We start from the raw sequence: 14454 nt of genomic DNA on the forward strand, positions 1-14454 counted from the left end.
CTCCAGCACGGGCAAGAGAGCGAGACTTTGTCTCAAAATAATAATAATAGGCCGGGTGCGGTGGCTCGAGCCTGTAATCCCAGCACGTTGAGGCGGAGGCATGTGGATCATGAGGTCAAGAGATCGAGACCATCCTGGTCAACATGATGAAACCCCGTCTCTACTAAAAATAGAAAAAATTAGCTGGGCACGGTGGTGCGTGCCTGTAATCCCAGCTACACAGGAGGCTGAGGCAGGAGAATTGCCTGAATCCAGGAGGCAGAGGTTGCGGTGAGCCGAGATTGCACCATTGCACTCCAGCCTGGGTAACAAGAGCGAAACTCCGTCTCAAAACAAAAAATAATAATAATAATAATAGGAATAGGAATAATAATGCTCTTAAGAAAGAAATAGGATGGGTGTGGTAGCTCACTTCTGTATCACAACACTTTGGGAGACGGAAAAAGGAGGATCACGTGAGCCTAAGAGATCGAGACCAGCCTGGGCAACATAGGGAGATCCCATCTCTACAGAAAAAAAAAGTAAAAATTAGCTGGGCACAGCAGTTCACATCTATAGTCCCATCTACTTGGGAGGCTGAGGCAGGAGGATCACTTGAGCCCAGGAGTTTGAGGCTGCAGTGAGGTAGGATCCTGCCACTGCACTTCAACCTCGGCAACAGAGTAAGATCCCTGTCTCAAAAAAAAAAAAAAGAAAGAAAGAAAAAAAGAGAGAGGAAAGAAGGAAAGAAAGAAAAAGAGAGAGAGAGAGAAAGAAAAAGAAAGGAAGAAAGAAAAGAGAAAGAGAGAAAGAAAATAAAAGGAATGAACAGAAATATGGTAAATATTTGTAAAAACCTAACTGGCTCCATGTCAGGTCAGATAACATCAACTCAACATTCCGCCTGCCACAAGACTAAAACTGCATCTCCGCTACCTATGGCCAGCCTCTGCATTTCTCAAGCCAGGGTTGGATGACCTCTTTTCTTTGCTGCTGGGGATCTACACGTCTCCAAACTAGAGATAAAGATGCAGCTGATCATAAAGAATGCCTAATAATTCAGACTATTCTCGGCTCGCTGCAAGCTAAAGGACACTCACAGACACTGCTGTTCCAGCAACCACAGCTGTCATTTTGTGGTCTGTTCCTGTCTGTACAGTTCCCTTGCCTCTGGTATCGTGGCTTCTTTTCATGTTGGTAAGACTGGCCATTCAACAGCGGCATTCAGAGCCCAGAGTCAGCTTTGATGGAAAAAGTTCCTAACCCAGGTTTGATAAGAGAGAGAGGTCTGCACTCAAAAGTGAGCAGTAACAACAATTCTAAGACAAAGATGCATCTTCCACAGTGGTTTCTAGACTTTCACCTCCAAAGGATTCTTTGTAACATCCCTTAACCTGCTCCACCCTTTCAACAGTTTTCAAATATTTCTCAGATTACACAGAATAATTGTACGAGGACTTAATGTTCATTCTTTCTTTCTCTTTCTTTCTTTCTTCCTTCCTTCCTTTCTTTCTCTCCCTCTTTTCTTTTCCTCACTCCCTCCCTTCCTTTCCCTCTTTCCCTTTCTTTCTTTCCTTCTTTCAACAGAGTTTCACTCTTATTGCCCAGGCTGGAGTGCAATGGCACAATCTTGGCTCACTGTAACCTCCACCTCCCAGGTTCAAGCAGTTCTCCTGCCTCAGCCTCCTGAATAGCTGAGATTACAGGTATGTACCACCAAACCCAGCTAATTTTTGTATTTTTAGTAGAGATGGGGTTTTTCCATGTTGGTCAGACTAGTCTCAAACTCCCAACCTCAGGTGATCCACCCACCTCGGCCTCCCAAGTGGCGAGTGCTGGGATTACAGGCATGAGCCACCGCGCCCAGCCCTAATTTTCCTATTTTCAGTGTATACATATATTATTTATAACTGCTAATCAAGGCTAGAATCCTCTTAAAAATAAGTGTGAAATAACTTTTAATGACACACACACAATTTGAGTGTACTCAGTGAAAAGCAGTTTTCAAAGGCTTTTAAAACTGAAGGCTGTGGGATCTTAAAATCAAAACAATTGAACTCCTAGATGTAGTAGAAGGATGGTTACCAGAGGCTGGGAAGGGTAGTGGGGAAAAGTGAACATGGTTAATGGGTACAAACCAAAATAGTTAGAAGAAATGCATAAGATTTACTATTTGATAGCACAACAGGGTGATGATAATCAATAATAACTTAATCGTACGTTTTAAAATAACCTAAAGAATGTTATTGGAGGAGCCGGGAATGGTGGCTCATGCCTGTAATCCCAGCACTTAGGGAGGCCAAGGTGGGCAGATAACCTGAAGTCAGGAGTTCGAGACCAGCCTGGCCAACATGGTGAAAACCCATCACTACTAAAAGTACAAAAAATTAGCTGGGTGTGGTGGTGGGTGCCTGTAGTCCCAGTTACTCGGGAGACTGAGGCAGGAGAATCGCTTGAACCCGGGAGACGGAAGTTGCAGTGAGCCAAGATTGTGCCATTGCACTTCAGCCTGTGCAACAAGAGTGAAACTCCATCTCCAAAAAAAAAAAAGAATATAATTGGATAGGATCGTCTGTAACACAAAGGAAAAATGCCTGTATCAAAACATCTCATACAGCCCATAACTACATATACCTACTATGTACTCACAAAAATTAAAAACTTTTTTTAAACCTGAAGACTGTCCCAGGCCATCCACTTCAACAAACTCAAGTCTGTAGCCCAGCAACTGTTCCTGGCTCTCTCAAGCACTCAGCACAGGAGGTGATTAATCAAGGAAATGGGGGATTTAACATCTGTCCCAGAGAAAGCCGTTTTCCTTACTTCTGGGGCCAGCAGATAGGATGTATTTTTTTCACTAACAAAGATAAGCAGAACTCTATTTTGTTGCAGTGTTTCCAAATGTAAACATATAAACAGATCACAAATATCATTCCAAGAAAGCAGGAAATTCTGTCACACAGTCTGGAACGATTATTAAAGCAAGAAGAAAATGCTGGAATATCTCGAAGAGCTAGAGAATATTTCACCCCGAGATGCAAAATAATAGAATATGTTTCTGGGCTACTTTATAGAAAAGAAAGAAGATACTAAAATTCTGGAAGAAGGCAAGATGAGGGCAAATCTCTTGGTTTGGTGGGGGTTTTTGGTTGCTTTTTTGTTTGTTTTAACCAACCTAATGCCACAAATATTCCTGGATCAGATAAATCTTTTCCACCATGGGCATATCCCATATCCTAGTGGGCTTCTACTCTGAGAGACCCAACAGATCCATCCCTTTTGGACGAATGACTTCAGTGGCTCATTCAGCCTGAAGTTAAGCTGCCTTTCAGAGGACTTGTGGGCATTTCAATTTCAGAATTGTATTTTTGGTGATTTTTGAGCACAGCCATTTCACGACAGAGTAGACATAACAGAATAGGAAAATCATTTCAAAGGCTAACTCCTTTTGTTTGCTTTTACTCACTTCCTAGTTTCCTCTGAGTCTAAACCCATTTAATCCCAAGAAAAGAACAAATAGAGATAAAATCAGGAAATATAAAAAACAGCATCCTCCAAATAACACAAAACTCTCATTTAAGCAACAAAAAAAGGAAGAACTGGCAGGAAGCAAACAAAAGAAGGACCAGGGTAGGGTTTCTTTCTTTTTCTTTCTCTCTCTCTCTTTCTTTCTTTTCTTTTTTTCTTTTTCTTTTTTTGTGGAGACAGGTTTTGCCATGTTGGCCAGGCTGATCTTAAACTCCTGGGCTCAAAGATATCCACCTGCCTCGGCCACTCAAAGTGCTGGGATTACAGGTGTGAACCACAGAGCACGGCCCAGGGCAAGGTTTCTAATTATCAAAATAGACTCACAAAAATTCCTAGGTCTAGTCACACCTCTGTGCTTGGAGACACCGAAAGAGCTGGACTCCCTTTCTTATGCTGCCTGAGAGAATGCGATTTCTTGTTTCAATTTTCACACTGACTCTAGGCCTCTTTCTTTTCTCATCTTCTTGGTATTCAGGCTTTCATTATCTGGCCAATGTTTCTTCACACAAATGCCTTCTTACTCTTCGTGACTTTTCTCTCTTGCCTCCTTCAAGCCAACTCTAGGACTCCAGGGCCCTACTGGGGCCTCAAATGGTCCCTGCTCCCTGTGTCTTCTCTCAGTCCCTTCCCTGGTTCTCTCTTCATCTTTCACGCTTCCATATGCCTTCCCTTCCTATCTCTTGATCCCTAAAACAAAAGAAAAAAAAAAGACTTTTAGTTTCAGCAGAGTGCAGTGGCTCATGCTTGTAATTCCAGCACTCTGGGAGGCTGAGGCCAAGGCTGGCAAATCACCTGAGGTCAGGAGTTCGAGACCAGCCTGGCCAACATGGTGAAATCCATCTCTAATAAAGGTACAAAAATTAGCCAGGTGTAGTGGCACGTGCCTATAATCCCAGCTACTCAGGAGGCCAAGTTACGAAAATCACTTGAACCTGGGAGGCAGAGGTTGTAGGGAGCGAAGATGGTGCAACTGCACTCCTGCTTCGACATGAACCAAGACTGTCTCAAAAAAAAAAAAAAAAAAAAAAAAAAGATTTTTAGTTTCTTACAGCTTTTTAGGCTCCTATTAATTTGCAAATAAGAAAAATCACCATATGTTTCTTATGTTTCTATTAATTTTAAAGTATTCATAATCCCAGCACTGTGGGAGGCTAAGGCGGGTGGATCACTTCAGCTCAGGAGTTTGAAACCAGCATGGATAAGATGGTGAAACCCCATCTCTACTAAAAATATAAATATTAGCCAGGTGTGGTGGTACATGGCTGTAGTCCCAGCTACTCCGGAGGCTAAGGCACAAGAATTGCTTGAACCTGGGAGGCAGAAGTTGCAGTGAGCTGAGATTGTGCCTCTGCACTCCAGCCTAGGCAACAGAGCAAGACTCGTCTCAAAACAAATAAATACATACATAAATAAATGTACTCAGACTATCTCTGCTAGATAGGCTAAGGAATTATTTATCTTTTGTCCCCTTTAAAAAGGGAGAACTGGCAAGGTGCAGTGTTTCATGACTATAATCCTAGTGCGTTGGGAGGCTGAGACAGGAGGATTGCTTGAGAAGAGGAGTTGGAGACCACCCTGGGCAACATAGCGAGACTCCTTCTCTACAAAATATATTTTTTTAAGTAGCCAAGACTGGTGGCATGCACCTGTAATCCCAGCTACTCAGGAGGCTGAGGCAGGATGATCACTTGAGCCCAGGAGTTTGAGACTGCAGTGAGCTATGATTGCACCACTGCACTCAGCCTGGGCAACAGAGCAAGAAGAAGTAAAATCTTCTAAGAAATGAAAATAGAATAAATAAAGTATTCAAACTATCTCTGCTAGATAGGCTGAGAAATTATTTTTGTTTGCCCCCGTTCGGAAGGGAGAGCTATCTAAAGTCATTACAGAGGGAATACTGCAGGAGGCAGTAGAGAGCCAGTGGTCCTCAATAAATTAAGACAGATGAAGACACAGCTACAGGGTGGTGGTTAGAGAAAGTAGATTTGGGCAACATTTTCTTAAGTTCAGGGGCCCATCTGCAGAATTTTGGAGACAAAGGACATTTGTCACTGGAGAGGGAAATAGCAAATGTGCCATGAGGAAAGAAACACACAGAGCATCAAAGTCAGGGAACATGCCTTCCTTTGGAACAGCAGGGAAAGGCAGGGTAAGAAAGTATCTTCCTATGCAAAAGACTTGGGGGCCGTGGAGTCAGAGAATGTTGACTTGGATGGCATTTTCAAGATAGCCAGATCTAAGCATCTAATTTTCTAGAAGTAGAAGCAGGCTTAGAGGGGCTGAGATTTTCATTTATTTTTGTCGCTTTGTTTTGTTGGCTTTTAGAGATGGGATCTGACTATGCTGCCCAGACTAGAATGTAGTGGTTGTTCACAGGCACAATCACAACACACTGCAACCTAGAGCTCCTAGCCTCAAGCAATCCGCCCACCTCAGCTTTCACAGCAGCTGAGACCACAGGCAGGAGCCACCACACTGCCTTGCCCAGGGGTTTAAAATGACAGCAATAAATGGACTAGGAATCAGGTTTGGATGACAGCAGTTATTCTGGAGGAACTTCAATTTGGTATCCCTCCCCCACCCCGCCCAACAGCATAGTAGATGAGCATTTCAATTGTAGTCATTTATCTGTGGTTTACCTCCATCAAGGTGCCCCTGTCTGACTTTCACTCAAAACTCAGATTCTTCTAGGGCAGGGACCTAGTTCCAACCAGCCAGCGATGTGTCCCCTTTCTCTACTTTTACTCCCCTAAAGCTATGACTATCCATTGGGATGCATGAATAATGTTCATTTAAACAGGCGGGTCTGCACAATTCTATTTTTTCCATGCATTATCTTATTTAACTCTCACCACAAAAGAAACAATGAGATTGGAGGTAATATTCTGTGTTACAGATGAAGAAAGCAAATTACTGCTAGGTTAAGTTCTCCAGGGTTCCCTGTGAAATTAATCACATAAAGCCTTAGGAACAGCCCTCGGCACATGCTAAGCACCGAGTACCTGTTAGATATTATCTTTATTGTTATACTAGAGGCCATGACATGTAGCAAGTGGGAGCATGAACTCTAAAGCCAGATTCTCTGGGGTCAAACCACCATTTATATTAGCTGTGTGATCGCAAGGAAATGGAGGTAATAACAGCAAAGAAATTAGTACTCATGGTAACTGATGCATAATGAATGCTTTGTATTATTACTTCTAAATGTGTTTCTTATTTTTTCTTAGTTTAAGCACATGCCTAAAACAAACTATACACACCCATAAAATTCATATGAATCAAGATTATTACCATTCAAGCTTGGTGGCTCTCCCTATAGGTGAGGTGGGAAAGGCCTGAAAGTTCTTATCCTTATGGAGACTGGAATTTAGCAGCACTGGATTTCTAGATTTTCTACTGAGCTAGTCATTCAACAAACGAGTTGAGCTAAATGCCTACTATGAACCAACAGAAGAAAGCCACAGTAATGTAAGTCAGCCCTCCTGACTTGGAGGTGCTGATAGTCTTTCCAAGGAGACAGACAAAGAAATAATTTCAATACAATGTGTTTTAGTGGAAACTCTACCCAGTGGCCCAGATAAAACGAAGACACCTGAGCCAGGTGTTGAAGGATGAGGGGGGAAGCGGCGGGAGGTATTCCAAGCAGGCAAGCTGGGGGCATAGACAGCCTGGAGGAGTCTAGGTTGGTGACAAAGCAGGAGGAAGCTGCTCTGGAGGCTCAGCAGGAGAAGCACCTGCAGAAGTACGCATGGGCAGCATGATTGGGAAGGTTGAGAAGAGCCTTGCATATCGTTCTAAGGAATCTTTTTCTTTTCTCAGATGGAGTTTCACTCTGGAGTGCAATGGCACGATCGCAGCTCACTGCAACCTCCGCCTCCCAGGTTCAAGCAATTCTCCTGCCTCAGCCTCCCAAGTAGCTGGGATTATAGGCATAAAACACCACGCCCAGCTAATTTTCTATTTTTAGTAGAGACAGGATTTTTCCATGTTGGTCAGTCTGGTCTTGAACAGCTGACCTCAGATGATCTGCCCGCCTCGGCCTCCCAAAATGCTGGGATTACAGGTGTGAACCACCGCACCCAGCCCATTCTAAGGAATTTTATTGTGGCGTGACATGCAAATGGGAAGCTTTGAGAAGTTTTAAGGAGGGAAACATATAGTTAGAGCTGTATTATAAACCCACGACAATTAAAATTTTGAAAATTAAACTGCAGACACCAGATGCAGTGGCTCATGCCCATAATCCTAGCACTTTGGGAGGCAAAGGTGGGCAGATTACCTGAGGTCAGGAGTTCAAGACCAGCCTGGCCAACATAGTGAAACCCCGTCTCTACTAAAATACCAACATTAGCTGGGTGTGGTGGTACACACCTGTAATCCCAGCTACTCAGGAGGCTGAGGCAGGAAAATCACTTCAACCTAGAAGGTGGAGGTTCCAGTGAGCCAAGATGGCACCACTGCACTTCAGCCTGGGCAACAGAGCCAGACTCCATCTCAAAAAAAAAACAAAAACAAAAAAACAAATGAACAAACAAACTACAAAAAAGAAAAAAGTAAAACAAAAAGAAAAATCAAGTTAAAATGAGGTCACACTGGATGGGGTAGGCTCTAAATCAAATCACTGGTCTCCATTTAAAAAGTGACACAGATGTACAGATGTGTGGAGTAATAGGCACGAGGGCAGTATATGTGATTAGGATGCAGAGACTGGAAGGATGGATCTATAAACCACAGAGCGTCCACAATTGCCAGCAACCACCAGAAGCTACGAGAGGCAAGGAAGGATTCTTCCAGAGCCTTTGGAGGGAGCAAGCCCAGGTGACATTCTTTTTCGAGACAGGGTCTCACTCTGGCTCTGTTGTCCAGGCTGGAGGGCAGTGGTGCAATTTCAGCTCACTGCAGCCTCTGCCTCCTGGGTTCAAACAATTCTCCTGCCTCAACTTCCCAAATAGCTGGGATTACAGGCCCCCATCACCATGCCTGGCTAATTTTTGTACTTTTAGTAGAGACAGGGGTTTTGGCATGTTGGCCAGGCTGATCTCCAACTCCTCACTTCAAGTGATCCGCCTCCCTCAGCCTCCCAATATGCTGGGAATACAGGTGTGAACCACTGCCCCTAGTCCCAGGTGACATCTTAATTTTGTACTCTAGCCTCTAGACTGTGAGAATAAATTTTTATTAAGTCCAAACCACAAGGAATTGGATCTAATTTTCTGAAAGAAAAGTCTGGCCGAGTCACACCTGTAATCCCTGTAAGATTTATTGCTGAGGTAAAACGAGGAAACTGAGGCGAGTATAAAAAAGTGAGAAGCCAATTTATTCAGCCCCTGGGCAAGCTTCAGTGGTCCAAGTGTGAGCCAGAGAAGTTGTGCCTGGCTGTTCAGGGTGTGGGATTTTTATGGGGAGTGCAGGCAATTGATTGGTTACTCGGGAAACAAAGAGAAAGCATTTCTATTGGCTGTTGAGGAGTAGGAAGTACATGGAGTTAAGGAAGGAAGTACATGAAACTAGCAGCCATTGGTAGGTGGGCGGGACTTTGGGTAAGTGGGCCTTGAGTGACTTCTCGGGAAACAAAGAGAAGGCATTTCTATTGGCTGTTGAGGAGCTGGAAATACATGGAGTTAAAGTAGGAAGTACATGAAACTAGCTGCCATTGGTAGGCGGGCAGGACCTTGGGTACGCGGGTCTGCTGGGGGCATATGGGGCAGGCTGTTGCTGGGCAGGGAACGGTGGGGCTTCTTTAAAAAAAAATTTCTCTGTAGGGGTTTTTAACAGCGGGCTGGAGGTTGGATGCATAATTTAGTGCTGAATGTGGGCTTGGGCATGGTATGAAGAGGCGGGTAGGGGAAGCTTTGTGGGGAAGCCAGATAATGAGCTCGGGTGATGACACAGTTATCAGGCGCAGAGAGTAATGAATGTGTCTGTTTGATGCCCGGCAAGGCAACCGGCCTTACAATCCCAAAGTTTTGGATGGCAGAGGTGTACAGATTGTTTGAGGCCAGGATGGGCAACATAGTCAGACCCTATCTCTACAATAAATAAATAAAATTAGCAGGGTATGATGGCATATGCCTGTAAGTCCCATGTACTCCAGCTACTCGGATGCCAAGGCAGGAAGTAGTTTGATCATGCCACTGCACTCCAGCCTGGGCAATAGAGCAAGATCCTGCTTCTAAAATAATAAAGAAAGGAAAAACAAACAAAAGAAAAGCCTTGCAAGGTGTGTGGAGGCTGGATTCAGTGGAAAGGATTTAGGCAGGGAGAGCCTTGCATAATACCCACGAAAGATCGTAAAGTGCCCAAACTGAGAGAGTGGTGTAGGGAAGAAATAGTAGGAGGTGAGGGACAGAGAAAATGAGGAGGAAGAATACCTAGCTTGCAGCAGCAGCCCTTTTAGAATGAGAGATGGGCGATAAGGATTGCACTCCAGATCACAGCTGCACTGACCACGTGAAGAGTTGTGCTGCTGTCTGAGATAAGCAGTGCAGGGGGAAAAACAGGTTTGAGATGAGGGAAAAGGATGATGAGTTAAATTGGGAGTCCACTGAGACGTCTGCAAAAAGTCTAAGTGGAGATTCTGGCCCAGGCCGTGGAAACATGAGACAGGAGTTCCTGGGAGCAGATGCCCAGCCAAGGCAAGCGTTTGGAAGAGAAAAAGGTAGCTGAAGCCCTGGACAATGCAGAGATGTCCTGGTCTAGGAGGAGAACAGAGAGGTCATTCCCAGGCTGCCTGGCATCAGACCACCCGCCTGGAAATCACCTCATAAAATATTCCAGGGTCACAAGGCAGGGACATGAGTTTCTTGGTAATTATCAGGAACCTCAGTTTGCTTGTTTTTTTTCTTATCTTGATGTTTTAGGTTTCTGAATTTCCCAGCTTATTGGAGACAATGAATGTCGTTTATGGATATCTCTCTCTCTCTCTCTCTCTCTCTCTCTCTCTCTCTCTCTCTCTCTCTCTCTCTCTCTCTCTCTTTTTAGATGGAATCTCACTCCGTTGCCCAGGCTGGAGTGCAGTGGTGTGATCTCGGCTAACTGCAAACCTCTGCCTCCCAGGTGCAAGTGATTCTCCTGTCTCAGCCCCCAGAGTAGCTGGGACTACAGGCACGTGCCACCACACCTGGATAATTTTTTGTATTTTTAGTAGAGACAGCGTTTCACTGTGTTAGCCAGGATAGTCTCGATCTCCTGACCTTGTGATCTGCCTGCCTTGGACCCCACCCCCACCCCACCCAAAGTGCTGTGATTACAGGGGTAAGCTACCACGCCCAGTTGTGGATCTCTTTCATGAAGAAGCTGGAGACATCATGGAGAAGTGGAATGGCTTACACTTATAATCCCAGTACTTTGAGAGGCCAAGACAGGAGGACTGCTGGAGCCTAGGGTTTAAAACCAGCTTGGGCTGGGCTCAGTGGCTCACGCCTATAATCCCAGCACTTTGGGAGGCCGAGGCGGGTGGATCACAAGGTCAAGAGATCGAGACCATCCTGGTCAACAAGGCGAAACACAGTCTCTACTAAAAAAATACAAGAAATTAGCTGGGCATGGTGGTGCATGCCTGTAGTCCCAGCTACTCGGAAGGCTGAGGCAGGAGAATTGCTTGAACCCAGGAGGAGGCGGAGGTTGTGGTGAGCCTAGATTGTGCCATTGCACTCCAGTCTGGGTAACAACAGCGAAACTCCATCTAAAAAAAAAAAAAAAAAAAAAAAAGACCAGCTTGGGCAACAGAGCAAGACCCTATCTTTCTAGAATATTTAAAAATTAACAGGGTGTGGTGGTACATACCTGTAGCCCCAGCTTCTTAGAAGGCTGTGGTGGGAGGATCACTTGAGTCCAGGAGTTCGAGACTGCGGTAAGCAGCTATGATCATGCCACTGAACTCCAGCTTAGACAGCAAAGAAAATCTCTGTCTTCAAAAAAGAAAAGAAAAACAAGAGAAAAAAGAGACTGGGGTCAACCAAAAACTTAATTAAATAGAGTAAGTGTGCTTGCTCATGAATAAAAAGTCACAAATTTTCCTAGGCTATCTAATATTCAGGCATAGTTCCTGACACATGAAATTAGAGTTGACCAGAGTGAAAGAGCTGGTTGCTTTCTTCAGTATCATTAAAATAAAAAATAAAAACAAGAACGACAAGAGCAGACTTGTGCAAATCTTGTCCTAGCACAAAAGGGCTGTACACAGTGATTAGAACATTTTGCTGATTTCATAAGGCACCACATTGCCTTTGGTCAGGTATCCTTGAGTATCATAATCAAAAGCTTTGATTGGCAGTTATATGTGTGTGTTTTTTGTAAACTTTGAGAAAGCAAATTGGGCTGGTTTAGTCAATGCACTTTAATTGGTAGACATCAATTTTCAAGACCTGAAGAATCTAGAGATTAAAACATAAAACAAAATTAAATGTTATCCAGAGTGGTGACAAGTTTGGGACTCCACGTCAAGTGCTCAGCCCTTACTCACTGTCTTTGTTAGTGAGCTGGGCATCTCCGGCAGCGCCACCAGCATCCTCTGTGGTGAATCAGAGTCCCACCAGCTGAAACTTCCAAACACTTCTGTCAAGGAGCTGAGGGGAAATTTTTAAACCTGCCTAGCTAATTCCTAGGGATTCTTCAAGTGATGGTTCGTCTAAGAAACCCCCAAGGCAGAGACTAAGTGTCCTTCCTCTGGGCTCGCTCTGTTTGGCCACATTATTTTGTATTGTCTGGGTCTGCCTTTTGTTTTGTGTTACTTTGTTTTGGTTTGGGTCTGGGTCTGCTCCTAGACAATAGCCTCTTTGAAGGCAAACATGGCCTTCTTCCTCTCTCTGTCCCCAGCACCTAACATAGTACCTGGCATATTTCCAGGGCTCTACAATCATATGGACCAGAAGGCAATCTGCTTTACGATCAGACGTGCCTCTGAAGAACAGAGGATGAAGAGAAAGCAGCGGAGGAGGGCCACCCCGTGGTCTGAGGCAGCTTAATAAAGAAACCTCTTTCCTGCCTTGAGGGACCATCCCTGCAGCACCCAGCAAACACAGACACCCACTATGTTCAAGGCTCTAGGGTGACATGTGGCCCTTGGTGACTTGAAACCTCCATCTAGTTAGAAAACAAAATCCAGCAACCCATAGAGTGAGTATATGTTTTTTTATTTCAATAGGTTTTGGGGGAACAGGTGGTGTTTGGTTGCGTTCTGCAGTGGTGATTTCTGAGATTTTGGTGCACCCATCACACAGGCAGTGTACAGTGTACCCAATGTGTAGTCTTTTAGCCCTCACCCCCTTCCGGCCCTTTCCCCTGACTCCCAAAGTCCATTACATCATTCTTATGCTTTTGCATCCTCATAGCTTAGCTCCCACTTACGAGTAGAAACATAAGATGTTTGGCCAGGAGCAGTGGCTCACGCCTATAATCCCAGCACTTTGGGAGGTCGAGGCGGGTAGATCACGAGGTCAAGAGATCAAGACCATCCTGGTCAACAAGGTGAAACACGGTCTCTACTAAAAATACAAAAATTAGCTGGGCATGGTGGTGTGCACCTGTAGTCCCAGCTACTCGGAAGGCTGAGGCAGGAGAATTGCTTGAACCCAGGAGGCGGAGGTTGCGGTGAGCTGAGATCACGCCATTGCACTCCAGCCTGGGTAACAAGAGTGAAACTCCATCTTAAAAAAAAAAAAAAAAAAAAAAAAAAAGATGTTTGGTTTTCCATTCCTGAGTTACTTCGTTTAGAGTAAGTGTCTAATTCTATTCAGGTTGCTCCGAATGCTATTATTTCGTTCCTTTTCGTGGCTGAGCAGTATTCCGTGGTATATACACACCACATTTTGTTATCCTCTCATTGACTGATGGCCATTTGGGTTGGTTCCATTATTTTTGCAATTGCAAATTGTGCTGCTATAAACATGCATGTGCAACTATCTCTTTCATATAATAACTTCTTTTTCTCTGGGTAGATACCCAATAGTGGGATTGCTGGATTAAATGGTAGTTCTACTTTTAGCTCTTTAAGGAATTTCCACACTGTTTTCCATAGTGGTTGTACAGGTTTACATTCCCTCCAGCAGTGTAAAAGTGTTCCCTTTTCACCATATCCATGCCAACATCTGCTATTTTTTGATTTTTTAATTATGGCCATTTCATGAAAGTGAATCTTGAGAGCCCAACAGGTTCTTCCTTAATGAGAGATTCACGAAGTGGAGAAGGAGCTGGATTCTGAGTATCTTTCTTCTCCTTATCTTAGCCCCTGCGAGACAATTGATCTAAATACGCATTTATCTCAGAGCTAAGTCTAGTGGGCCCTAGAGGAAATTTAAATCAGGGCAGGTGTGGACAGAAGTGTTTGCTGTCTCTTCTCTTTCCTTTTACTTTTTTCTTTTTCCCCTTGGCAAATGGCAAGAGGAAGGTTTGACTCTAAATCCTCACAAAGTCTGTTTCTCCTTCATTGTAATTAAGGTTTCAGTCACCTGTGGCTTTACTAGAGCTGTATGTAATTGCATTCCAGGTCTCCCCTTCAAATTACTTGGGGGACTCCACTTTAGGTATGTCTTAGTAGGTGCAATCACTGACTTCTCAAATCATGTATCTACTTAATTACCCAAGCTCCCCTTCTTTAAAAAATAACAAGTAACAGAGTCTTAAGATATTTATTTCACCCAGTACTAACGGCTCACAGATAGAAATGCAGACTTTAAAGGAGTGATTGGAAAAGGCTACCTTTAATCTCTTTGAACTGTCAGCCATCAGTCTGCAAGAACAGGAAATGTGCTGTATGTAATTGAATCACCACCCTCTGTTTTTTATCCTCCATTTCTCTTCCCCGATAAAAGGCTTCTCCTGACACTCCCTTATCTTTGCCTAATGCCTCACCTCTGGGAGAAGGAGCTAGGTAGGAGCCGAAGAGATTTAATTTGGTTGCAACAATCTGGGTAAAAAAACATGCAAATGAAGTCAAAATGAAGGAGG

The 14454-nt window shown here is 44.1% G+C and overlaps 1 long non-coding RNA gene across 3 annotated transcripts in view; it reads left to right on the forward strand.

Annotated features, from left to right (window-relative positions):
• The first annotated feature begins 9084 nt into the window (after positions 1-9084).
• LOC118146774 (uncharacterized) overlaps positions 9085-14454 on the forward strand; it is a 29836-nt gene continuing 24466 nt past the window's right edge. For 2 of the 3 annotated variants that reach the window (XR_008475911.2, XR_013525583.1), the window contains exons 1-2: positions 9085-9183; positions 12355-12624. This is a non-coding gene — a long non-coding RNA (uncharacterized LOC118146774). The remainder of the gene's footprint in view (positions 9184-12354; positions 12625-14454) is intronic. The other variant, XR_004732734.3, reaches the window with a different exon arrangement.

Source organism: Callithrix jacchus, chromosome 13 (genome assembly GCF_049354715.1).
Source record: "Callithrix jacchus isolate 240 chromosome 13, calJac240_pri, whole genome shotgun sequence".
In the NCBI taxonomy this organism is placed as follows: Eukaryota; Metazoa; Chordata; class Mammalia; order Primates; family Cebidae; genus Callithrix; species Callithrix jacchus.